Here is a 25,062-nt window from a genome sequence, read left to right as displayed (position 1 = left end):
GGTTTACAATAAAACATATAATAATAACATTACTAAAATGGAAATATGATGTCAGGGCTCAGGCTGGATAGTCCTCTTAGTTACCATAATTGAAGCCTAATTTTGGCTTGAGCCTACAAATACCGAGAACAACAAGGAAAAGAATGAAAATTTTACTCTCAGAAAGAAGGGAACAGGACGTTCCTTCCCCTAACCACCCACATGCCCAAGTAATATATTTTTTTTAAAGATTTTATTTATTTATTTGACAGGCAGAGATCACAAGTAGGCAGAGAGGCAGACAGAGAGAGAGAGAGAGAGAGGTGGAAGCAGACTCCCTGCTGAGCAGAGAGCCCGATGCGGGGCTCGATCCCAGGACCCTGGGACCATGACCTGAGCCGAAGGCGGAGGCTTTAACCCACTGAGCCACCCAGGCGCCCCCCAAGTAATATTTTTTAAAAAATTTCTTGAAGGGATTTTTAAGTAAACTACCCTAAGTTATGTAATGGGTCAAGAGCCAGAACAACATTTGTATTGCAAATGAAGTGGATGTCATATCTTAGTTCATAGAGTAACCTTCCAACAGGAGCTGAGAATATAACATTATAGCATGGTATGGCGAAGGCATTTCTAGGAAGGGCTAGAGTTTATATGGTGAGAGGGTATATCGATATTTGAATTGATATTAAACTTGATATATTGTGTCCTGGAGAATGCTATTTTAAATAATGTTGCTTCACCGCCCCCCCCCCCCCCCATGAGGACACTGTAATTTATCCAACTGTGTTCTTGGGAAGCACTATTAAAAGATATAGTTAATAGAGCGAGAGATACAGATCAGTACTTAATGTTGTGAAAAGTATATTAGAGAAGAAAAAACCTATCTCCTTCCCTGTTTATAATTTAATAGTTTTCTATCCTCCTATATTTTTATTTATATTCACTTGCTCTCTCAAAAATGTCCAACACATCCATGTACCATTTGAAATTTAGTCTAATTTTGAAGATTTATTTATAATGGCTACTTGCCAAAAGCTGTTTCTGGGATTTGTATGGAAAAGAAGCCACTACTATAGCCCAATCTTGACTTCTGTGATGGAAAGCATATTTCAGGGTTTTGTTTTGTTTTTTCTTTAGTTTATTTGTGTTCAAGAAGAACCTATAAGGAAGTTGAGATTTAAATCACCCATAAGTAAGAAGAGCTTAACCACAGTAATTGCTTTCTTAGGGAGGTAGTAGACTGTGGTAATTAAAGAAGCAGCCCCTTTGGAGTAAGATGAAAGGTGGGCTGAGTTCTAGTGTTACCTTTAATGGTTATATAACCTTGGACAAGTTACTTAACCTCTCAAAGCCCTAATTTTCTCTTTGGGGATTGATTGTTTTGGATTGTTCTATGAATGCCACACTACGGTCCTTCAAGGAATCGGAGATAATATTGTTACTTCTGTCAAGAACTAATTACAGAAAGGAGATTATGGAGATTCCTTTCTGGGGGAGCACATTTAAAATGGGTTCTATATGAAGAACATGGGGGTGCTGCTGCTGGGTATTTTGTGATAAATGAACTCGATAGGTGTTTTCAAGGCCCTCTTTATCAACCTACATTCTCCCATTGATAGGTCTGGGTTGTAAACCCTCCTGAAATTCCAACACATAGTTTCCCGGACCATTCCCTTGGGAAAGACCTGTCATTAAGGGGAAAAAAAAAAAAAAAAGAAAAAAAAAATCTCTAAGTTCCTTGAGGTCAGGGACCATGTCTGTTTTGCTTATCACTTAAAACCTTGCCCTCAACCTAGAGGCACACCAGGAATAATTGTTGAATACAACTGAATGCATGAATAAATGAAGATAACATAGTGTACCAATATTTGAGCCCCTTAAATAGTGAACTACCTCAGAATTCACATTAAAAGTTAATTGAAAAGCCTTTTATTTTTAAATAACTTTATAGGTGCACTGATACTCTATGCATGCTCAGATCTGCTCTTATATGAAAGTAATGCAACCATGGCTACCGTAGTATTTAGGACTGATACTACCTGTTGAGGCTGTAAGTGCTTGTGTCCATTTTTCAGAGTTTTCTTCTTTTGCTCTTAAGATTCCTCTGTCACATTTGCAAGTGTTACTATCTGTTGGTTTTAGAGGCGGATGGATGAGTTTAGTTCTAAGCATATTTGGTCTCAGATGCTGTCAGCTCTTCATCTGAATGCATTTGACAAAAACTGAAGAAAACAGACAGACCAGGGCAGGAGATGAGAATTTGTGAGTTATCTGCTTAGCAGTGATGCCTGATTCACTGAGGATTTCATATTCCATAAAACAACGAAACACATAGTGCTCTCTACTTCTCTGCTTAGCATAGTGTAAAATATTCATGTTTATGTTCTTCCAATCCCTCGCTTTGGAAAAATATATTGTGTGACCCAGGGATTTTATAACATACACCTTCTCTACAGAAAAAGATAGAATCACCATCAAATTATTGTCTTTCAAATCATCCAGGTTCTATTTAGTAAATCATTGTTTTAGTTCATAGAATGGAGTACGGGGGCCTATGAGAGAATAAATATTTTCCAAAAGTTTTTAACTTGCTCCCAGGATAGAGGTCTAAGTAATATATGATCCAGGAGACCATACATTTTATCATTGGGTGAGAATTACTTATGTAGACTTGAGGAGGACATATTTCTGCAGTTGCAGCCGAAACCAGATCTGTAGCAGGCACAAGAAAATAAATGGTTCCAATTGCAAAAAGTGTTTCTGGGAGGCCCTGGAAGTAGTTGGACCAATATTTTTGTATTCCCACTGTTTAACGGGACACTTGGGGACAAGATTTATTTGTCGTAACTCTGGAAGATGTAACCAGGATCAATTGAAGGACAGACATTTTATCAGTCAGAGTTGCCCAGCAGTGGAACTGCCCGTCTCAGAACATCTGAGGTGTTGTGGGCCAGCATCAAGGCAGGGGTGGTCCCGAACACTTGCTTTATTACTTAGGAGAATAAGTAAAATCATCACCCAAGTCCTTTTCAGATCAGCACTCTAACATTTATACACACAGAAAGAGAAAGTAAGACAAGGTTTTAAACCTCATCATTCTAAGTATTCCTTTTCTTTAGTCTTTCTTAATCTCACATCCAAGGGCGGAAGAGAGGAGTGGTGCGCAAAGAAGCAGAGAAACATGGGTCTGGAGGCAAAATCCGGGGTGATTCCCCTTTGGCTGGTGGTACATGTTGGCGGCAGAGGCTTCCACTGATCCTTTAAAACTCAAGAGCCTAAAGAACTCCTCTTCTCTTTCCTTCCTGTCTGCAGGCACACACCAGCACCCTGCTGCTCCTCTGAGTTCAATCCACTCTATTTAGCAGGAAGATGAAAGAGTAAAGGTCACATTTAAAAGGCACAGTGTGTTTCGCCTTGTCAGTATTTCACCTAAACGCCTTTGTCATACGTTTTTTATTATGCAAGGAATAGGTTTTCGGTGATACCAGAAGTGCTTCTGTGCCTTTAGTTAATCAAACTGGGGAGGGGAAAAAAAGGAAATTGAATCAAAGAAACTTACTGGTCTGCACCATTCTATTTTATTGTAGTATGACAGGCAGTAATTGTGTGCTCTGGTTTATTGTTGTTTTCCTCTGTGCTTATAGAATTACTGATGGATTTATGACCAAACAGAATTTGTTCTTTAATTGGCATACTAGAGCTCAAGGAATGTTTATTTAACCTTAACTCAGTTGAGTTGTTTATACTACAGAGACCGGAGTTCAATTTACTTTAGTTTTTGAAAAAAGCTTTCTTATTTATAAAAGTTGAGCTTCAAGTGACCTCCCCATTCTGATGTTTCTTTTACCCTCCACTGTGCAAAGAGAACAAAAAGCCAGTGTCTCATTTTTACTCCAAAGAAACTAAACTGCTTCCTTAAGTGGGTTGGTTCTTACCATTGAAAATGGTAACCAGATGTTTACTGAAATCTCCATTATTTCTCATTCAAGCCTAGCTTCCTTCTAATCGTTTGATCTTTTTAAGTTTCATAGAAACCAGATTGGGTATTTAAATTTTCCAAAGCTGGAAAACGTTTAATATAGCTTTGAAGATACTTTCTCTGAACTGTTGCTTTAAATAAATGCCCCTTCTGCTACTTTTATTTTTTTAAAGGTCTGGCATTAATTTTTTTTTTTCAATACTATGGATTCTATTTAACCATATTACAAATAACATATTGTGCTATTGTTTCGTTTAGTGTGAAGGGAAAAAGTCTTGCAGTTTTTTTTTCCCCCTCGGCAGATACATATGGTTGCTTTTGTGAACAACAAAAAACTACATGTCACCTGGTTTTGCCTCAGTTACAAAATTAATAGCCAAATACAGTGGTCAGTTAAAATGTTTCATTTCAGACTCGAGGTAACATGGATTCCCTCTGATCTTTTTAGAACAATGATTCTCAAACTTGGCTGTCCATGGGCATGCTCTGAAGAGCTTTAACTTCTGCTTCCTAGTCTAGGTCCAGATGTTCTGATTTTATGGATCTAGAGTTTAAAATCTCTAGGTGATTCTAAGAACAGATAAATTTCAGAACTTTGGCTGATGTTTTCATCTCAAATTAATTTTTATAAGTACAGCTGGCCTTTAAACAACACAGATTTGAACCATGTGGGTCCACTTAGGCACCGATTTCTTACAAAACAGTCCCGTAAATGTATTTGCTCTTCCTTATGAGTTTCTTAATAATATTTCTTTTCTGTAGCTTACATTATTATAACAATACAGTGTATAATACTCTGAACATACAAATTATGTGTTAGTTGGCTACTCATGTTATTGGTAAGGCTTTTGGTCAACAGTAAGCTATAAGTAGTTTAGTTTTGGGGAATTTGAAAGTTTTATACAGATTTTCTATTCCGCAAGTGTTGGTATCCCCTCACCCCTGGATTGTTCAAAGGTCAACCGGAATTTATTTCAGGTCATTGTTCTTTTCATATTTCTTTAGAATTAAAGACTTTTTTTTTTCTTTCAGAAATTAGACATTTTATCTGGTTTTTGCCATGGACTAAACTATGCTTCGAATGACAGATTTAATTTGTAAAAATAAGTAATACTCATAAGGAAAGACTCTGGGAAAGAAAAACAAACTGTTTCATAGGAGACTTTTCAAATGACAGAATGTGAGGATTTAACTGCAAGGGAGTTTGGTTTTGGAGTTTGACTCCAGATATAGTGTGTTTACTCTGCTAGTGTATTACCAGATTTAGATGCTTGAAATACTTTAGACATTTCCCTCCATTTGGGAGGAGTTTGGGAGCATCTGACCATGTTTTCGAGACTGCCTCTTCATTTTTTACCACTTTTGTTTTCTGCTCTCCATTTTATAATTATTGTAAACCTCCCCAATCACTTCCCTTTGAGACTCGACTTGCCCTTTGGAGAATTAATTAACTAATTAATCATATTCATTAATATTTCCCTCTGGAGATCCTCTCTGATTTTTCATCTTCCTTTTAGCTAAAGTTGCTTTTTCCTAACAACATCTCTTTGTAGATGTCTAGACTATAGTTTGGGAAACAAAGACTCAAGAAAAAGTATTTTTTCCTTAGTAATTGCTCTCTGGTTAACCCTCAATAATCTGACTCCTCCCTCTTTAAAATTGTTTTTTTTTTTCTTCAGAATTTACCAAGAAACTCCTTTTTGTTATAAAATATAGTCACTATATTTATGGTTGCTTTATTTTTGGTATGAGAGCAGATTTTAACATGATTAGAATATCAGTGTTTTTCAAAAGTTATATAAAAGTCTTTAAGAAACTGAAATTAAGCTTTCATGTGAATTGACTGAGGTAATTTCTCAATTTCCTTGATTTTACTTAGCGGTGATTCCCAAACCTGGTGAAATGTGTGAGTCAGTGGAATAAACACCTGTCCTAGCAATAAGAGGGCCCTACGAGGTCTGGAATTTTCTTACAAACTCTTTTCTCCCTTAACTTCCTTAATGCTGCCCTCTCCTGCTTCTCCAACCTTTTTGATCCTTCTTTATGATCTTCCTCCAAATATGGGCACTCTCTAAGACATTTATCCCCAGTCTTCTTTTTCCCCCCTATCTTGATAGTCCCTCAAGATGTTTTTCTTCTCTACAGATTCAGTGATATCCTCTGGAGAACAGATTGGTGGCAGCCAGAGGTGGAGGGTTAGGAGGGGCCAGGCAAAATGGGTGAAGGTGGCCACAATGTACCCACTCCCAGTTAGAAACAAGTTCTAGAGATGCCAGGTACAGCATGGTGACTATAGTTAGTAACATTGTACTTTATGTTTGAAAATTGCTAAAAGAGGGGTACCTGGGTGGCTCAGTGGGTTAAGCCGCTGCCTTCGGCTCAGGTCATGATCTCAGGGTCCTGGGATCGAGCCCCGAGTCGGGCTCTCTGCTCAGCAGGGAGCCTGCTTCCTCCTCTCTCTCTGCCTGCCTCTCTGCCTGCTTGTGATCTCTGTCTGTCAGATAAACAAATAAAATCTTTAAAAAAAAAATGAAAATTGCTAAAAGAGTAAAAGGTAAAAGTTCTCATCACATGCACATATAAATTTGTAACTATGGTGATGAATGTTAGCTAGATTTATTGTGGTTGTCGTTTTGCAATATATGCATATATTGAATCATTATCTCCTGCACCTGAATCTAATATAATGTTATATGCAAATATATCTCACTACAAAAAAAAAAAAAATCTCCCCTGGAGATTTCACTTCTGTATAATGTTGAATCTTAATTTGTTTTCTGTAGGCAGAATTTTTAGAGAGTCTTGATTTTTCAAGTACCTGATAGATGTTTTGATTTGTGTGTCCCAGTGTCTCAACATGTAACAAACCACACTTGTCGTCTTCCACACCAGCAACGTCTGTTGCTGGCCATGTTTCTCTTGCAATTACTGCATTCCCTCAGCTCTCCTGTGCTAATGCTCATCTTCAGGTTCTCCCTCTCCTTCAGCTGCAGCACACATTAGGCATCTGGGCCATGGCTCCACGTTTTGTGCCTTTCATGCTCTCACGGTGTCAGTTAAATACTCTCCCAGCTGCTGGTCTCTGCTTTTGACAGTACACCCCCACCACGACTGCTAGTTTATATTACACAAACATGGCTCTGCTCATAACCCTTCCCTGTGCAGAAGTCTTAAGTGACATCTCATTTCCTCCTAATCAGAGGACGTATTCTTGGCACGGCATTCGGGGCTTCTTACACCATTGTGTCAGACTCCTCCCCAACCGGCTATAGCATGATTCTCAGGCTTGACCTCACACCTGAATTATTCAGGGATCTTAACAAAAGTCTATGCCCAGGTCCGAGTTCTGAAAATTATATCAGAATTTTAGAGGAGGAGAATGAACCTGGGCATCACTATTTTTTTTACAGGGCTCCTAAGTGATAGTAATGTGTGGGCTCCCGGCTATTGGCTTACTCAACTTTGCCTGATCACATTTCAAAGTTTTGTGATTTGCACTGCTACTGAGGTTTTTGGCTCCAAGAATTCCTTCCTGTCTGCCATTTCTTAAGATCTAAATTAATTTATCAGTTTACCCATGAATGTCCTTCAAAGTAGAAGTGGTAAATAAGTTATCTGAGACCTCATGATTCATGATTCACACATCTCTGTGGCCTAGAGTATGTTTTGTGTTATGTATTTTTATATTTTTTGTTGTGTTCCTCTCATCTCCCCTTCTATATTATAAACTTCTTGTAAAGCAGGGAATGTTTTATTTATGTATTTATTCTGCATAAGACAGTGTCTTGCATATACGTAGTGGCATACTATTAAATGAATAAGCAGTTGAAAAAAAATAAACCTGCAAATATTCTAAGAAAATAACATAATCTTTCCTCCGCATATTCAAGCACCATTTGCTTCTTGGAAACCTAGGGAAAAACTACTTAGTGTGATAGGAAATAGCTGTGTGGTAGAGCGAACAGAAATGTGCTCCAGGCTGTGTCTGAACAAAACCAACTGAAGAACAAAACTCACATACCCACTGTCCTTCATGAAAATTCTCTGTAACCTCGTTTCAGAGTTGGCCAAGCCGATGATGTCTCTGCTTTCAAGGAAGGAATTCCACCAAGAAGTTAATAATAGCCTTTTTTTTTTAAAGATTTTATTTATTTATTTGACAGAGAATGAGAGATCACAAGTAGGCAGAGAAGCAGACAGAGGGGGAGGGGAAGCAGACCCCATGCTGAGCAGAGCCTGCTGCCCATGTGAGGGGTCGATCCCAGGACCCTGGGATCATGACCTGAGCTGAAGGCAGAGGCTTTAACCCACTGAGCCACTCAGGTGTCCTAATAATTGCCTTTTAATAGTATTATTAATTATTCTTTTCAGCTCTTTCTCTAAGGAAAATATATCAGTCATATGAGAATCTCATCATCTGTGCAACAAAATGGTCTATTTAGAACAGGGAGCTTTTGGAATTTAAGAAATTCTGTTTAGCATTCCACCTCATTATCAGAATGACCAAACACGTGATTAAGGGGTATAAAGGGTAGAGATGACTCTTAGCGGCCCTGCTTCTCTAATAGCGAGCTCTGTATTTTGTACTTACAGATGGTAAAGGGAATACCTGTCTGGATAGTTGTTTGAAGAGCGTAGTTTTGGCAAAGCACCGGCATAGTACCTACTGTTTACTGGGTCCATGATTCTCAAACTTACTATGTACTGGAATTGTCTGGAATGCTTGTTAAATCAGACTGCTGAATCCTACTCCCAGTAGGTCTGACCCAGTAGCAATGGGGATGTGTGTTAGGAAATAACAAATTTCCAGGTAATGGTAACTTGCTAGTCCTGGACCATGTGTTGAGACTACTGTGCTAGATACTTCTTTATTACGGTTTCTCTGTGTTTCTTCCAGAAGCACGACATTCTGCCTATTTGCTGTTTAAGTAGTTAGTAGCCAACTAATTTGCCATTTGCCTCTCCAGGAGTCTGAGCCAACCTTCCACATTGGAAAGAAGCCCGCTCCTGAAATCAAATAGATGCTAAACCCATTAATTATAAGTGGGCATGCAAAGCCTTGGTCCCTGTTGTCTTAATTCTTTATAGTCAAGACCAATGGTCCATTTGAATTGATAGTAGCAAGCAGCTGCATTTAAACTGCCTTTGAACGTGTTGGGCTTGCTTGAAGATAATGGGATCAAGGTAAAAATATGGACATATGATTTATCCTAAATGGTAATTATAGGCCCCCAAGGAGCAGCAAGAAGGTATAAGGGAAAAGAGGAAAGCAGCCTTATGTTGGATTCTCAATGTGAAGCTGTGGCTAAGTTACTTCATTTCTTCAGATGCCTTTTATTTTACAGAAGGTGAAGATTTTTGAATTAGATCATCTTTAGGATCTATTCCAATTGCAAAATACATAAAAAGTATGATAAAGAATGGAAGAGATTACCTATAAGGCCACCAACAGAGACAGTTAATTTTGGACATGTTTCTTTATAAGTTTTTTATACATATTACAGAATTTTCTAGCTTGCTTTTTTAGCATACTGTTTATCAGAAACACAGGCCATAAAATCTTCGTGAACATTTTTCAGTGGCTATGTAATATTAATGTTATGTGGATATATTTAATGTTTGCTTAATATAATTTTCTTAATCTTTATTGCCAATATTTTGCTGTTGTAAATAATTCTTGTATATAAATCTTTGTCTACATTTCTAACTCTTCTTAGCACAAATTTCTGAAATTAAAATTCCTGAAATGGAGAATGAGGATGCTTTTTGAAGCTCTTCATTCGTGCTGTCAAAATTCCACCTGAAAAGGTTAAAGCATTTCCCATTAGACATGCAAAAAAAAAAAAAAAAAAAAAATTCCCATCTCACCAAACATCACCAGTATCAAAACTCTGTCATTTGAGTAAGTAAGGTTGTTTTCAGAATGAGAACTTTACTGGTTGTTCTATGGAAGTATGTCATGGAAATCCAAATTCACAGCTATAGTATAAGACAGATTGTTTCTGTTGGAAATGGATACTTGCATCATAGTAAGAATGCTGGGAATGCCAGAAAGGCAGGCACATTCCATGGTAATCTGAAGGCTCATCCAGAAAGCCAACATATCAGGAATAATGAGTGTTTGCATTTCCACTGGTTTGTTTGCTCAGGGATCTCTATTCATTATTTATCCATTTTTTTAGAGAAATATCATATTAAAGTTTATCAGCAGGACCTTATTTTGTAGGTACCTGAAATCTCTAACTCATAGCTACACAGCAAGACTATTGCATGCTGAGACCAATTTTTATTTCTTGTCTTATGGGGAAAAAATCCTATTACTTCGTCACATTGAGTATTTTTTTTTTAAAGATTTTTTTTTAATTTATTTATTTGTCAGAAAGAGAGAGAGAGAGCACAGGCAGACAGAGTGGCAGGCAGAGGCAGAGGGAGAAGCAGGCTCCCCGCAGAACAAGGAGCCCGATGTGGGACTCGATCCCAGGACGCTGGGATCATGACCTGAGCCGAAGGCAGCTGCTTAACCAACTGAGCCACCCAGGCGTCCCCACATTGAGTATTTTTAAGGTACTCTATGTGATATCAGAAACATTTTGAATTTTAAAGTGATCAAGATCCAGGTTAATTTTCCATACATTTTTGTTTCTCTGTAACAGTTAATTGACATTTTATAGTACTTGGAAAGATACACAGGGTATAAAAAGACAAATGTCATTTTTCTCAGAGAATAATATTTCTTTACTTGGCTGCACATGTGCATATCCTAACTACATTTTTAGAAAATAGTCCCATTTACAAAGATGTTACATATTTGTGGTAGAATATTGAACCAAATGTTTGCAAATACAAAGATGAATGTGAAAAGTTGAATCCAAATCCCACCATCCAGAGATAACCCAGTTAATGTTGTGCATGTTTCCAGGCATCTCTCCAAGCACAGCCCAAACATGCGTGTGCACGCACACACGTGAACACACATACTTGCATCGTCCCCTTTTGCCTCCTGCCTCTTTGTACGATAGCTTATCCCCCATGTTTTAAGAGATAAAATGTTAATCTTCAGATATTCTGATAAAAGCTTTGCCATATCAACATAAGTACAAAAATTTGAATAGATTTTCCTATCAGTAGTTTTAAGTTTGTCTTTTTTGATCATTAACTAAATGTGCTGTGATAAGCGCTTTACCTACATGAGCTCATTGAATTCTCACTCCTAGTCTGTGAGGCAGATATTTCTGTTTCAACAATGAGGAACGGAGCAATGTGTCCCAGAGCTGGCACAGCTGTCTGTCAGTCTGTCTGACAGTCCTGGGACTGTCTCCCTCCAAACCGGAGTCTTTAAGTGCAATAGCACACTAGTTTCTGCAAAGTGCATGAAAAATTTTGGTTTCATTCTTTTTTAGTATTTTATTATATGGAATACTGTAGTATTTTTACTAAGTCCTTCTTGATAGATAGTTAAGAATTGTTTCAACTAATTGCTATAAATACAACTTTGCTACTATATTCATTTATATTACAGGTTGGAGATCTGAGTGTAACACTCAATTATTTGGCCAATGGGTGAAAATAATAAAACTGTGGTTCTCCATGCCAAATTTCTCTACAAAAGCCTGGTTCCTAGTTTGACTTTCATCACCAGTGCTAGTTCACAATCTTTAGGGGATAGATGTTAACATGTTTTTAATCTGATGAGGTTAAAAATGACACATCATTTTAATTTTTTACTAAAAAGGAACTTTTGTTTGCATATTAATTGCAAATATTTTTATTATGCTAAATGCTGTTTTTTAACTTCATTTTTATTCAGAAAACTTTTTTATATAAAGCATGTAAATAAGTTTATAAGGGGGAGCCTGGCCAGCTTTGCTGGTAGAATATGTGACTCTTAATCTCGGGGTTGTAAATTCAAGCCCCAAATTGGGACGAAAGGTTACTGAAAAAAAAAAAAAAAAAGTTCATAGAAAGAAAATCCAAATGGCAAAACAAAGAAGAAAAGATCGTGAAATTCAGAAAAGGTTACAGAAAAATGGTTTAAAGTATAGAATATCACCTTACATTTGTAGAATTGGCAAAACCCAAAATTGGTGATGTCACCTATTGCTGGTAGGAATTCTGGGTGTGGAAGCTCTCATACCTTGTTTATGGAAATGTGAAATTTTCTAGTCTTCTTTTGGAAAGCAATCTGGAAAAATCTATAAAATTTTAAATACTTACACTTTTTAAGCTAGCAACATTATTCTTGGGAATCAGTTTGATAGAAGTTAAAGCATCAAAAGATAATAAAATATGTACATAAATCTTAAAATTAAGAATGTCAATGAAACAAAGAAAATGATTTTAGATAATGACAAAGAAATGAGTTTACTATATGAATTTTGAGTAGTTAATAATTAGAAAAATAGCAACTCATGTTCCGAGCCTCTCTGGAGAGGTGGAAAATTAACGTTATGAGATGAGGAAACTATGATTTTGCAGAATTCTGTTAAAATCTGTGGGATAAATTATACCCAATAGATGTATAAGAACAAGTCACTTTAAAAGTATGGTGCACTTTAATAGTGCTTGGCATAGTTTCACATTGACCTAAATATTATTGATCACATGAATAATAGAATTATTAGCCTCAGGAGACATTTCCAATGTCCTCTTGGCTTCTAGGAGCAGGGCCAATTTTCAGAAAATTGTGAAGTGGAGGAAACTTGTCTTAGGCAGTAGATCTGTTTGCCCATTGCCCAGGTGCCTCCTTACCTAAAGCACCCTATGCTGTTGAGGCTGGCCTAGCTGCTCAGATAACACCCACCACTTGGGTCTTGTTGCTACTCATTCATGAGAATGTCTGTTTCTTCATTTCTTTCAAGGCTTACCTATTCTAACAAATACATTTGGACTACCAATGAGAGAAGGTTGCTGAGCCCTGTTCTAGATGATGTGCATGAATTTTAACTGGCGCCTCCACACTGATGAGGTCCTCCCTTTTCCTTAGATGGAAACCACTGATGAGTGTCTTTCCTCCCATGGTGAAAAAGCCTATCAAAGAGACAAAGGGATAGTAAAGAGTTGGAAGAGAAGATTATTCACTGTGTTTCCTAAATTACACTTGTACCACTCTGTACAGAAACCTTAAATAATAAGCTAGAAGATGTCATATTTTGTATTTTGAAACTTCATTACCTAGATCTGGAATTTATCAGCCTGTATATACCCTCTACTCACCTATTTATTCGTTAAACAAATACTAATATAAAGCTCATCAACTACTAGGCACTGTTCTAAGCACTTGACAAATAATAACTCATTTAAGCCACATAACATTCCCTAAATGTTAGTACTATTACTACAACTACCTTTAGGAATGACCTTGAACAAGTTCATTAGATTATCTATTGCTTGATTTGAAAATGGAAGATAAATATCTTCCAGAAATATATGATTGGGTTAAATAAATCTCCAAAGAGATTGCAAATAATGCATTATGAGCAGGGGATATGTAATCCTAAAATACTTGTTGCATTAAGTAATAAGCCATTGAGGGAGTTGGTTCTTTTTCTCATGTTAGTGAATTAATTTTCTTAAGCCTTAGTTCTCATCTGTGCTGAATTAGTGTGGAATTATTCTTAGAATAAATTTTAAATCAGTGACTCCCTCCTCCCTTTCAGATTGCTCATAGTCCCCAGTGCCTTATTATAAAATGTTAAACCAGACATGACTACATTGCATTCATTGCATTTTAAAGAAGTCATGCAAAATGACTTTTAATAAAACAGGAAGAAGGAATAATATTTGGTTAAATGAAGTGTCACAATGCTAATTATACACTGAAAACTCCTGTTCCATAATGTGGAATTTGGTATAAGAAATGTCTGTCAAATACTCATGTCAAGTACTTAAGAAATAAAAGAACTCAGTTTAAAGCACCAATCTCATAACAAGTATAAGGCATAGGACATTATATTCAGGCATCAGGATATTTCATAAGTGACACTAACCACCCAAGTTATAGTCAACACATGGTTATTAAACAAGAACTATGGGTAGGGCACTGAAGTAGGTGTTGGTGGACAGAGAGCATTTCAAAGGTGAGTGAGACCTTTCAAGGAACTATATAGGGTCTCGGTAGATATGAGTGCTTCTCACACATACACATGCATAGAAGTCACCTGTTATTGACAAATTCTGATTTGGTAAGGTCTAAGCTGGGGCTGAAATTTTTCATTTCTGACAAGCTGTCAGCTGATGACAATGTTGCAGATCCAAGGACCCTTGCTGAGGAGTAAGGATGTGCATGTTTAACTGTAATATAAAGTATAAGCAGTATGAAGGGCAAATATAATGTTCCACTACAGAAAAGGAAGTTGCCAGTTCTGAGTGTGGGGATCTAGGCAAGTGTGCAAGGAGAATACTTGGTATGTAACAATGAGCTCTCAAGCAGATTTGGGAGGGAAGATCATTCAGCAGAGTGAGCTGCGTGCTAGTCTCAGGGACCAACAAGGGTTTGATGTGGCAGAAGAGGATGTGAGGGGCGGCTTTGAGAGGAAACGTGACTGGAAGACTAGGTTAGGGCAGATACAAAGGGCCTAGGTTGCTTTGCTAAGGAATTTGATTTCTCTTGTGCTGGTAATATAATATCTGCTTTTGGAGGATGGCGGGCTATAGAGAGGTTAGAGAAGGAAAAAGAATTAGAAGCAGTGAGACTAAAAGATGTTGCAGAGATGGTGAGATCTTGGGCTTAGAGAATGTAATAGGATTTGGAAAAGGCAGGAAATATTTAAGAACTTTTAACTTAAAATTGATGGGAATTGGAAATCAGCGGGATGTAGGAATGAGAGACAAGTACAGGTTGAAGATGACCTTATGATTTCTAGCTTGAGGGAGAGAGTGGCTACACATTTGATGATAAGAAAAGTGGAAGGAGGGACAAGATTTTGGCAGATGATAATGGGTTCAGATTTGTACTTGTTCAATGGGGCCTTTGTTTAGAATGTAGCTGGAAATGACTCTCTGAAACCTGAGAAGTGTAGAGAAATGTAAATTTGGGAGTCCATGGCAAAGGAGTAATAGCTAAAGCAATGGCTATAAACAAAACCACCAGAGGATTTGAATTTAGAAACAGTAACAAATGAAAATGAAGCCTAGAAATTTGGGGAACTGCGTGTATTAACAGGAGGGTCTCAAACCCCAAACTTGATCTATGTTTTAAATACCACTGGAATTTTTATTAGCAGAGAATGCATATTGCATAAAAAGTAATTATTTTTCACTTTCAGCATTGTAGTGCTGTTGCAGTACAACATCCAGAGTATAAAATACATAATGAGTCTGGGCGCCTGGGTGGCTCAGTGGGTTAAAGCCTCTGCCTTCAGCTCAGGTCATGGTCTCAGGGTCCTGGGATTGAGCCTGGCATGGGCTCTCTGCTCAGCGAGGAGCCTGCTTCCTCTCTCTCCCTGCCTGCCTCTCTGACTACTTGTAATCTCTGTCTATCAAATAAATAAATAAAATCTTCAAAAAAATAAAAAAAATAAAATACATAGTGAGATATGTAGTTAGTATGTGAGACTTTATGCCTAGTTACATCTACATACTAAACAAGTATCTTATTTCCTCTAGAGAATTTGCTCATTCTGATATGTTAAACACTGAAGTCCATACTCTATTCAGATTTCCTTAGTTTTTTACACGACGTCCTTCTTCCATTCCAAAATCCCACCCAGGATATCATATTACATTTAGTCATCATGTCCCCTTGGGGTTCTCTTGGCTGTGATGGTTTCTCAGACTTTCTTTGTTTTTGATGAACGTGGCAGCTTTGAGAACTGGTCAGGTATTTTGATGTCCCTCCATTGGGATTTGCCTGGTATTTTTCCCAAGACTAGACTGGAGTTGTGGCTTGCAGGAGTCAGACCACAGTCGTTCTCATCACATCAGGTCAAGGCTATCTAGTCTCACCATGACTTACCGCTGTTGGTGTTAACCTTGATCACTTGCCTGACGTAGCGTTTGTCAGGTCTTCCACTGTTATTCTTTTACTTCCGCTTTCCACACGGTCCTCTTCGGAAAGACGGCATTATGTTCAGCTCAGAGAAGGATGGGGAAGCCGATCTCCAGCTCCTTGAGTTTACAGTAGCTCCATGCATTATTTGGTATTTTTCTACTCTCAGGGTTTGTCTCTTCATCCCCGTTTATTTATTTATTCAGATCATTGGTTTATATCAGCATGGACTTATGGATAATTATTTGATATTTTGGGTTATCATCCAATAGTACTTATTCTGTTGCTCAAATTGTTCCAGTCTTGACCATTGGCTCTTACATCCCTTTGACATACTTCCATCATTGCTTTTGTTTGTTTCCTTGTTTGTTTTTGAGCTCTTCCTTACTTTCTGGCACAACGATGCTCTAGGATCATATTGTATATTTACTATTCCAGCCCCTTGAATCAGCAATTTCTCTGAGGACCTGTGGTTCCTTTTATTGGAGAACAATGTTAGAAACCAATATCTAGGCATGAGGTGTAGTCTGATTTTTAAAATTGCCTCAGTGTTCATTTCTTTTAAGGTCTTCAAGCTGGTGGGAATTCCAGACATTTAGAACTTTGGTAAAATGCTGTAATGAGAGTTTTATCCCAGACAGATAATAGTCCTGAAAGCAGAAAAAGTTTAAACATACGTTCGATTACATTTCAACAGCAGGCTAAAGAAGTGCCATGAAAATCTTTAAAAATGTCATTTATAAAACCCAAGGAGCCTTCTAAAGCAAACATATCTTGAATTCATTTCATAAGAATAAACTGATCTATTTCCTTTCAAGCTCTTCTTGATGGAAAATTCCTTAAGAGCAGGAGTCTTTTAAAACTTTTGCAAAAGTTTCTGCATAGTATTGGTTTCTTGAGCTTATGAGTAGAGCAGGAGAATTTCAGGAATTCAACACTCCTCACAGTAATGATCTCATTGATCTTTACAACCTTTCACAGGGCAGAAAGAGGGTAGACAGTGGGATAGGAAAGCTTGATTTCTAGTATGGATTTGGAACACCAAGGGGAGAATAGCTTAGAATTTCTCTGTGGCAAAACACAAAGTTTTTAATCATCAGCTCAGGATAAGGAGCCAGAGGCATCACAAGCAAAAACCCATGAACATACTCTTGAGGGAGGGAACTAGACTTAATTAGATTTACGACCATGTTGTATAATCACTGAATATCTAAAGTTCTGTATATAATGATTTCTTTTAAATTCTGAAAATTGCAATAGTCAATCCAATAAATATCTAATAAGCGTCTATAATAATCAGTGTTAGATACAAGAACGGGAATGGTTTTTGTCGTTAAAGAAAAGTCATAAATGAAATTTACTATGGGTGCTGGATTACTGTTCTGTGGATCCATCACAGTAAGAATATAGTTAAGAGAACTGGTTAATGCAACTTGCATGATTTGGGAATAAAACAGATATTTGCAATGGCTAATTTATAGCCAGACAATCTTATGGTGTTATCAAGCATAGAACCAAATTTGTCATCAATAAGTTGATAATGTATTCATGAATGTAGCTGTATTTACTAACTCTGATAAAGGATTGATGTAGGGAAAATGATACATTATTATTCAGTAAAAATCTCACAGTCTAGTTGTAAAGAGAAAAAGAGTATACAGATGGAATAGTAATGATATGGAATATTCTCATGTTGTATTATAAAGGAATATTATCTGTTATTTAAAATTTAAACATCTTCAGTATTTCTTGATTTAAAAAAAAAGCCACACATTTTAGGAAATCACTGAACTTGTATCCTTATGGAATATAACAGTATAATACTGTGAATAAGTAAATGAGGCTTGGCTTTTATAGCTATGTATCTTGGAAGCTCTTGGACAAGTTTATTTTCCAAGTCAGACTTTATAAATCTTTTCTGCTTCAATGTGATGTATGTGTTCACGAAAAAAGTTTCCACTAAGTAAAGCACTTGGAATCTGCTTTCTTTTCATAATTTCTTTAAATGCTAAGAATGGTTAACTTTATTTTCTTAGGCTTACTTCTCTCTTATTCTTACTAAGAACCAAAATATATCTTTAGGTCCTCCTTGTAAACTACTTTAATATTTTTCATTATCTCCGTTTTTAATTTTCACAATATACTGGCTTTTGATTAAGTTTTAATTGTTGATCTGTCGCTCACATTCAGTTATACATTCACTATGGATCTCAAACTATATAGCAAATTTTTCTGAAATCCCAGCCACTGTTGTAGATACTGAGGATATAGTAGTGAACAAAATAGACACAGTTCTGCCCTCATGAAGCTCACATTCTACTGGGAAGGACAGGCAGGCAATAAACACATAGACAAGACATATATACTCTGTCAGATCATGATAAATGTTATGAAGAAAAACAAAGCAGAATAGACTTAATATTCTGAGACTTTTCTATTGTGGCCCAGAAAACTGAAGTTGTCATTCCTTGAAAATACATGGCATTTATGTATTTTCAGAGCTCTCTGTTTTTCTCTGGGTTGAGTTACTGAACCGGTAGACTTTATCAATGAGGGAGGTCACTGGAGAGCCAGGAAATGATTATTTGCTTTACATGGCAACCTGCCTCTGAGAGACTGGAAATATCCTTTTTTTTTTTTTTTTTTGGAAAGATTTTATTTATTTATTTGACAGAGAGAGAGATCACAAGTAGGCAGAGAGGCAGGCAGAGAGAGGGGAAAGCAGGCTCCCTGCTGAGCAGAGAGCGGATGTGGGGCTCGATCCCAGGACCCTGAGATCATGACCTGAGCAGAAGGCAGAGGCTTAACCCACTGAGCCACCCAGGCGCCCCGAGACTGGAAATATCCTAAAGACAGACCTTACTCTGTAGGGCAGATGCTTGAGTAAAACAAAAATGAGAACAAAACCTTTGAAAATAGCTCTTGTTTTTAACACTGAGAAGTTAGTTGGTTCCTGAGAACAAGAAGAGAAGGATAAAAACTAACTCAATGCCATTTTATGTCTGAACTAATTAATCCAGACCCTGTCTACCACAGGGTCTTGGTGGATATCTGAACCAACACCGAGGAGGCATGGTAATGTGGTGTTATCAGCAATTTTGTTCCACAGTTTATGGGCAGAAGCCTATATAGACTTTTGTTGTTTTTGTAATTTTGAGTCAGAGAACAGAACATCCACATCCTGTTTTCCTAGAACAATGTCCTGTGACTTCTCTATTTACGGGCTTGGCTAGTCCAGTCTGGGAGTTGGTCTTGCTCTGGTTTCTTTGTGACAGGGAAAGAAATCATTTTAACTACCAAAAAAACTAACAAATTTTAGAGATCTTTTTTCAAAAGTAGGTGGAGGCCAAGTTAATATTTATAGTTCCTAAGTACATGGGCAGCTGAGTGCTCCCTTCTTCTAAAGATGAAAGTTTTACTTACTTCAATTAACGGTGATAGCTAATAAGGTTTTGGAGCACTATTGCTGGGTGAGGGTCTGGGAATGCCCCAGATAATCTGTTATAGTTCTTTTTGCCTCTGAGGTCCCAAAGGAAAATGGATGCACTAGAGAGTAGTTGGAAAAATACCAAACCTATGTAATTCCTCTTTGTCTCAGTTTCCTCTCTTGTAAAGTATGTGAAATAATTGCTTCTACCCCATGGTGTTGTTGGAAGTTCTGCTCAAGTTAAAATACACAAGGTAGTGTAAGCTGAATTTCTCCTATTGCCTCTGTGGTTTTTGAAGGGATAATGAGATAATGGTCATGAACATGGCCCCTGGAGTTAAACTTCCTGTGTTCACATTCTCTTCCCACCACTAACCAGATGGCTGACCTTGAACAAGTTATTTAAACTTCCTGTGCTTTTCAGAAGGAGAATAATCATATCCAGGAGGATATTTTGTAGAATAAGTGAATCGATACAAATACTTGGAATAGTACCTGTATCAACAGTAAATCTTTCTGGAGCACGTAATTACTGTAATTACGTGCTCCAGAAAGATTTACTGTTGATATCATCACTACTAATACTAGTACTGTTGTTGACTTAATTATTAGTGTGGCTTTGGCACCCAAATCCTAGTGCAATATGCTAAGGAACTAGGCTGAATCCTCTAAAGGTCTCCTTTTCCGTCTGCCAGGAAAACCCAAGAAACCCCCATCCAAGTTGGCCCAGGGTGGCTTTGTCTGTTTTTTTGTTTTGTTTTGTTTCAGTTTGGTTTGGTTTTTTCCCCAAATCCAGGTCTGACTTCTCTGTTCTTACACTCTAATATTAATGTCAACTTTCCAGGGCAGAAGAAACACATTGAGTAAGACCAACATAAAGAATGTTTGCCCCAGGGGCCCCTGGGTGGCTCAGTGGGTTAAGCCTCTACCTTCAGCTCAGGTCATGATCCCAGGATCCTGGGATCGAGCCCCATTTTGGGCTCTCTGCTCAGTGGGGAGCCTGCTTCCCCCCACCTCTCTCTCTGCCTGCCTCTCTGCCTACTTGTGATCTCTGTCAAATAAATAAATAAAATCTTAAAAAAAAAAATGTTTGCCCCACTGCCTATAAAAGAAAAAAGCCTAGGGACGCCTGGGTGGCTCAGTGGGTTAAGCTTCTGCCTTTGGCTCAGGTCATGATCCCAGGGTCCTGGGATCGAGTCCCACATCGGGCTCCTTGCTCAGGGGGATTCTGCTTCTCTCTCTTCCTCTGCCTGCTTGTGCTCTCTCTCTCTCTCTCTCTCTCTCTCTCTCTCTCTCTCTGACAAATATACAAATAAATAAAATCTTAAAAAAAAAAAAAAGAAAAAAGTCTATCATAGGCTACATAGAACTATGGAGACAGTCCTGAGACAGGCTGAATGTCGTAAAAGAGTCCCCAAAGAAACTGTGGATGAGAAAGAGATGAGAGCAGGCCCACCTAGGAATGATACCTCATTCTCTCTACCGGTCCAACTGGAGAGAAGAGGCATCAGTGAAAAAAATGCCCAGAGGCCTGGCCTGATTTTCCCAGGCTCCTGAGAGAAAGAACTAATTTAAGAGACCACACTTCAGTCCTTACCAACTTTTAACAGGTGGTAGAATGTCTCTGGAGTTGAAAGGACCTTACTCAATCTTGTGGGAGAGCATGGTGGCCAAACTGGAGATGAAAGGGTGTGTTCGGACATCCTTTTAAGACTGACCAAATATCGATTTGCCTACTACAGTCATCTTAACGAGACCAATTTACCTAATGACCAGCTCTAATTCATTTGAAAGCTAAAGGGTGAATCATCATCTTGCTGAATGAGCAGCTCTCACAAACTGACTCACAGTTTTCACACCAGGCCTTGGACTGTTGGCCTCCTGGAGGCAGAGCCAGGCATTTTGGGGCCCAGGCCGGGCCACATGGCAGAAGCAGGAGAAAATGGGGGAAGCTGTACTCAGCTCCTGTCAGTGGCTGCCCTCTGCCTTGTAGGAAATGGGCCCCAGAGGACCACAGCCTTCAGATTTCCAAATGAAGGCAGAGATCTGGATTTTCAGGTGAATTGTGCTGACATCCACATTTTGGCAAATACTTAAAATTGAAAACAAAAACAAAAATAGTAATCATGCAAGCCACAAGCATCCTACATGCAGGCTGGACCGTCCCTATGTGCCCTTGGTCTGCATCTCTGCTGTACCCCCGGGGGCATTTGCTTACTAACTGCTCCTACTTTCAGATAGTTGATTACAGCCCCAAAGCCCCCACAATATTTACCAATTCGTAATTTTGCTAAGGCACACGTTTGTTTCCCAAACGCTCCAACGTTGACTTCTGAATGTGATTTTTCTCAGCTAGTGAATGTGCTTTTTTCTCTGCTGGTTTTCTAACTACAGTGTGGCTTTTGGGGTTTTTAAAACCAAGTTTGAATACGTGGTGCCTCTCACAAGACAAATAAAGCTTTTTCTTTAAAAAGGGGCTGTGGGCCTCAGGGAGGGACTTAACTTTTAAGGTTGGAGATGGAAATGAAAAGGTCTACTCAATATTTATTTTTTTTGGTAGTTTTTAAAGTTTATTTTTGTCATTATTACTAAGACTGAAATAATACATTGAAACATGCATCAAATTATAAGCTTGAAGGTGTTTATCTAACATAAATTTCCATTAAACTGAATATTTAAGTAGGAAGCAGATTTAGAAATTTGTGGTAGGACTCAGTGAGGGTAACAATAGGAATTTTGAGTGATGACAATCAGTATTTTTCAGACTGTGGTGGCAAGAATTAGACAAGAAGTATCTGAAGAGATTACTTGAAATTTTGGGCTATACTCTACTTTCATTTTAAGGTTAAATGTATGTGCTATAAAGTGTTTTTGAAATATTAATTTTAAATTTAAAATATTTGTTAAATAGTTTTGAGAGGTAAGGGGTAACCCTTATGAATGTCAAGAAACTGCATGGCACTTTATTAGTTATCCTAAATTGTTTTTAATGTTCATTTAGGTCTCTCATAGATGGTTCAGGGCAGTGACCATACTTTTCCTTTTTTTGTTATTTTTTGCTGTTTACACTCATAATTCCAGTACAATGTCCTGCTCGTAGGAGGTTCTTTACAAATTAAATGTTCTGAATTATTTAAACATATTTTCCAGTTTTAAACATTTATGGCTTAAATATATATATTGTAATCAAATTGAGAAATTGTGTGTACGCCTTGGGTAGTGAAGGAGGGCATGTGTCAGACGTGGAGGAATATAAAACCTACTGTGTTTTTAATGCCCAAACAATACAGTTCATGATTTGAAATCCTCTCGTTGCATAGCCTTGTCTTCTTAACATATTGGGTTGAGTATATTATGTCAGGAGGCTTCTTCTAGAGTTTTAGTGTTTTAGTTTAGTGTTTCTTGGGCTAGAAATAATATTGAATGAAACCATCTTTTTTTTCCCTTTTAAGTCCATATCAAAAGGTTTTGGCTAAAAGTGCCAGGTGCACGTTTTCAATAAAGTAGTGGGATCATCATGGAGTGTTTTTTTGGCTCTAGGAATCCATTTGGAGTTTCCTTCAAAGTGAGGATGCAGGGAACAGCATAGATCTTCCAATTCAGAGGTCGATGGCTATTAAATAGAGAGATTTCTCCCACCCCTCAATCACGTGCATCTTTTCTCCATGTCCCTGTGAACTATTGTGCTATATTCCAGCATCTTGAGATAAATCAAGCAAATGGAGAAGCTCGAGGGCAAGGGCTCACATGTTAACTTGAGTTCAGTGGTCTGGATCCCTTTGTTTGGTGGAGAGGTTTCTCTTCTAGAAACAGAACAATTACAAACAGAGGATCCAGTGGCCCAGAGAGCATAGAGCTTGTCAAAAGGTAAAGGACTTGATTAGTGCAGAGTGAAATGTCATTCCCGATGGTCATAGGTCCCTCTTCCTTATCAATCTTTTTTTGTTTTTTTTTCTATAAAGCCCTTCTTTGAAAGCATTATGTGTTCAAGTGAGACATTCTTCTGTGAAATTTTTAAAAGACAGGATTTGGTTATTTTCTAGCTTTTTAGAAACCATGGATACCTAACGCAAGAGACGACTTGTGAGTTCCAGCATAAAGTGTTACCGAAGGAATATTATCTCAGGACTGACCAACAAAACAGAACATGTGTACAGAAATTGCTTAATTTTTTAATTTTTTTTTTAATTTTTTTTATTAAATTTTATTTTTTATAAACATATAATATATTTTTATCCCCAGGGGTACAGGTCTGTGAATCGCCAGGTTTACACACTTCACAGCACTCATCATAGCACATACCCTCCCCAATGTCCATAATCCCACCCCCCAACCCCCCTCCCCCCATTAACCCTCAGTTTGTTTTGTGAGATTAAGAGTCACTTATGGTTTGTCTCCCTCCCAATCCCATCTTGTTTCATTTACTCTTCTCCTACCCCCTTAACCCCCCATGTTGCATCTCCTCTCCCTCATATCAGGGAGATCATATGATAGTTGTCTCTCTCCGATTGACTTATTTCGCTAAGCATGATACCCTCTAGTTCCATCCACGTCGTCGCAAATGGCATGATTTCATTTCTTTTGATGGCTGCATAGTATTCCATTGTGTATATATACCACAATTTCTACCTCAAATGGAGAAGTTTCCCAAGTAATATAAACCCTTTTATACATTATTTAGTGTTCTTCTTTTGGTTATTTTTGAGTTACCTATTTCTATATTGTCTCTAAAGTAACATGTTTAACACCATATCACGGGCTAGTTATTCATTCATTTAACAATTTTTTTTAAGATTTTATTTATTTATTTGAGAGAGAGAGCACGCATGAACACCTGGGTGGAGGGTGGGTAGGGACAGGCAGATGCAGAGAGAAAAGTGGACTCCCTGCTGAGCAGGGAGCCCCGATGCTGATCCCAGTACCCTGAGATCATGACCTAAGCTGAAGGCAAATGCTTAACCGACTAAGCCATCCAGGCCCCCCTCATTTAAAAAATATGTTTAAAGCACCAATTATGTGTAAGACGTGTTGATAAAAACATATAAATAAATCAAAGAGGGTAAGGGAAAATAAACTCATAATACACAAATGTTAATTTCTGAATGTTCAAGTACTATGCAAGAATGTACTCTTCTGAGATTATTTTGGCAAGTTACTAGGATTTATTGGCAAAGAGCTTTGTCCTTGGTAGATAGCTGAAATATGATTTATTTTGGTCCATGTTATACTCTGTATTTTGAGCTTAACTCTGCTATCTCTAATTAGACCACAAATTCCTTTTAGATAAAACCTGTTCTGTTTTGTTTTTTAATTTTCACAGAATTTTATTTTCTGCTGACCACAACTTAGTCTTTGTAAGAAATCTTATAAAAGTGTATTTTTTTAAGATTTGTGAAAAGTGATGGTGATACTAAAGCCTAGGACAAAATATTTGGTGTTTTGACTTTTCATTATTTGATTTTGCAATCACCCCCTATTTTAAAAGACTCTCTAATCATTTTTCCTCCCAATCTCCAAATAAGACTTTGTAAATTTATAAAATATGTGACTTAAAACCTTTAGTTTTTAGTTTTTTAAAGGAGTTTCATGACTTGCTTTACATAAGTGAATTTTCCCTGATATGATCCTAACTATAAAAATGTTTCTAAATTAGAAAAGTTAAAAATTTCAGTTACTTCAAATATTAACTTT

At 37.6% G+C, this 25,062-nt stretch overlaps 1 protein-coding gene across 1 annotated transcript in view; it reads left to right on the top strand.

Annotated features, from left to right (window-relative positions):
* The window catches only part of LOC111152034 (cadherin like and PC-esterase domain containing 1), a 293,950-nt gene that overhangs the window by 31,992 nt on the left and 236,896 nt on the right, over positions 1-25,062 (top strand). The gene's annotated exons all lie outside the window — the stretch shown is intronic.

The sequence above is a fragment of the Enhydra lutris genome, unplaced genomic scaffold (assembly GCF_002288905.1).
Source record: "Enhydra lutris kenyoni isolate GAN:26980312 unplaced genomic scaffold, ASM228890v2 scaffoldscaffold27, whole genome shotgun sequence".
Taxonomy (NCBI): Eukaryota; Metazoa; Chordata; class Mammalia; order Carnivora; family Mustelidae; genus Enhydra; species Enhydra lutris.
Note: the sequence above shows the minus strand (reverse complement) of the source record. Positions and strands in the feature narration are given on the sequence as shown.